Source organism: Solanum stenotomum, chromosome 5 (genome assembly GCF_019186545.1).
Source record: "Solanum stenotomum isolate F172 chromosome 5, ASM1918654v1, whole genome shotgun sequence".
NCBI lineage: Eukaryota > Viridiplantae > Streptophyta > Magnoliopsida > Solanales > Solanaceae > Solanum > Solanum stenotomum.
In genome coordinates, this window is record NC_064286.1 from 40,993,012 (window position 1) to 40,996,158 (window position 3,147).

Genomic DNA, 3,147 nt, shown 5'->3' on the forward strand with positions numbered 1-3,147 from the left:
GAAAGAGACGAGTGAAGAGAGAGTTTAGGAAAAAAAGGGTGGAGAGAAAGAGAATCAGTTTGCTTAGTATTTTAAGAAGAAGATTAGAAAAGGGGACAAAAATAAGGAAATAAAAATATTGAGGGATTAATTATTGAGAGATTTGTGGAAGGTAAATAACAAAATAAGAGAAAAATAAGGAATGAAATTTTATTTAATATAGGAATGTGTATTGTTATATTATTTATACCGATTTATTTCTTATTTATTTTTTATTTGTTTTGTTTTTGTAAAAAGACTATTACTATGTAGGTGAAAAGTTAAATTATTGTTATATAAGGGTTATTTAAGCGCTTAAATTGTGCATTTAAGTTTTTAACCCTTTAAATATTTAGTATAAAACATTTGATGATTTCCCATGAAAATAGGATCCCTAACGTACTTACCAAAATTTTCAGTTTTTTTTATTTTAAATTCTTTTATTTCAAAAACAGTAAATTTAAAATTCAAATTCAAAGAATAGTAACCAATTTTTAATTTTAGGAAAAAAAAAGAATCGTTTTAAAATTATTTCTCGTTTATTTGTAAAAACTACTTCAAAATTATTTTAAAAAATATATATTTTACTATTTAATGAAATGATTTTTAAAAAATTGAAAATTTATTATTATTATCATCTACATTTTTTTGCTATAAATAAGGAGGTTGTGGAAAGATAGTTAAAATTTCCAAAAAAAAGGGAATCACACACGTTCGTATTTTTAGAAAGTATTTCAAATTATTTATAATTTAATTGTAATTAAAAATAAAATGAGTAGTAATTATGAAATATATATATATATATATATATATATATTTCATAATTACTACTCATTTTATTTTTAATTACAATTAAATTATAAATAATTTGTTTAAAAATTTATTTATTTATATTTTATTTTTGTGGTGTTGACATGTGTCTATATTTATTTATTTAATTATTGATTATTTAAAATATTGAAAATTTGTGGTGTTGATGACCACTAGGCCACTCAAAGCAAGTTAAGAGCACTAATAAAAGAGTAGTTAAAACTAGAAACCATGACCAATTTGTTAAGAGCACCTTAACAAAGTACATACCCAATACTCAGATTAAAATCAAATAGTTGCTAGAAAAGGAAAGATACATTCTTATTAAAACGTAAAGTTAAAAAAAAAAAGACAAACAAATTGAAACACAGGAAATAATCAGAAAGACGGTCCAGATCATCCCATCCAAGAGGACCACCAACTTTGTTTTTTCTGTACATCATTCATAACAAGATTTCACATAAATTCCCATCCTTGCCTTGTTCAAGTGCTACTGCATGGAATCACTAACTTCAAAATTGAAAAAGAAAAACCCATTTAGAGCTGGAAATACATTCAGTTATCATAGATGAATCATTTCTCAGTCCAAAGTTTAATTTTTATTTCTAGCAGTCTGAAGATGTGTTTGTCTTTGTAATTACTGTAAATCATTGTCCTCAGTTTTGTATAGTAATCTCCAATTGGGTTGCCACAAAAAGAATGTTACATTTTAGAAACAATTAAAACATTAACAATATTCTCAATTGTTTACTCTTAATGAGATGATTTATAGTTCCACGAGTTTCAAAAGTATTATTACTTCCCTTAACTTTAATGTGAGTTGCTCGGATGGTAAACACCCCTCACTTCCAATCCGAAGGTTGCGACCAAGGGAGCAAAAAGGGGTGGGAGCTCCCAGGGATGGGAAAAATAAATAAAAATAATGTGAGACTTTCATCTATCATTAAGATAATTTACAACTGGGCATTTGGTCTAGTGGTATGATTCTCGCTTTGGGTGCGAGAGGTCCCGAGTTCGATTCTCGGAATGCCCCCAATTTTTTTAAGCAACTATTTCCAATCCACAAATTCTCACAACAAAGATTCTTATTCAATACTCCCTCCATTTCAAAATAATATTTAATACTCCCTCCATTTCAAAATAATTGAATTATTGAAGTTTTTCACACCCTTTAAGAAAAGATTAGAACATAAATTAGATATTACTTTTCATTTTTAATTATTGTCAAATTAATCTTTAGAATAACTAAACACTGATCATTATAACTTTTTTTTACCCTCCTAGGAGCTCCCACCCCTTTTGCTCCCTTGGTGACTCAAACTCGCAACCTTTGGGTTGAAAGTGAGGGGTGCTTACCATCCGAGCAACTCCCTCTCGTCACTGATCATTATAACTAATTCCAGTACTAACTAAATTTTTTGTTAAACTATATCAATTGAGTCTTCATCCATAATAGTATCGTGAACTATTTTAATCGAATCCTCAAAATCAAAATCCATAAAATCTACCAATTCCCTTTAAAATTTGGTGCAAATGAATAGTAGAGTATACTCCAGCGATGGAGTATTAATTTGGCAATATAGTGAAGCGTTTCTATTATGAAAATTTTAGCCACATTAATATAAGAAATTTCCAAGAAAATAATTCAAAGCAATTAAAATTTTTTGAAACTCATCACATAGAAAATTCAAATAAAGGGTAAAAATGGAAAAATATTTTAAAAGTAGCCTTCAAGATTGAACAATTAAATTAACTTGAAATATTAAATGTCTCAACAATTCAATTATTTTGAAATGGAGGGAGTAGTAGTTTCCAACTCTTTCTGACAGCAAGATTTTTGTTTAATAATCCCTCTATTTCAAAATAATTGAATTGTTGAGACATTTTTCATAGTTCAAATTCATTTAATTGTTCAATTTTCAAGACTACTTTTGAAATATTCTTCCTTTTAACCCTTCATTTTGAATTTTATGTGTGATGAGTTCAAGAAACATTTAACTGCTTTGAATTATTTTCTTGGAAATTTCTTACATTAATGTGGTTGAGATTTCATTAAAAAAAGCCTCTTCACTATATTGACAAATTAATATTTCATCGTTGGAGTTATACTCTACTTGTCATCTACATCAAATTTAAAAGTGAATTAGTAGATTTTATAGATTTTGATTTTAAAGATTTGATTGAAATAGTTCACGATACCATCAATGGATGAAGACTCAATTGATATAATTCAATAGAAAATATTTAGTCATTTTTGTTTAAGGTCTTACCTCCAAAATTTTGGTTTCAACAAAAAAAAAATTAGTCATTTAATGAGTC

At 27.0% G+C, this 3,147-nt stretch overlaps 1 non-coding gene across 1 annotated transcript; it reads left to right on the forward strand.

Annotated features, from left to right (window-relative positions):
• The first annotated feature begins 1,789 nt into the window (after positions 1 to 1,789).
• Positions 1,790 to 1,861, forward strand: TRNAP-UGG (transfer RNA proline (anticodon UGG)). Its single transcript has one exon. It is a non-coding gene; the product is annotated as a tRNA-Pro (tRNA).
• The last annotated feature ends 1,286 nt before the right edge of the window (positions 1,862 to 3,147 follow it).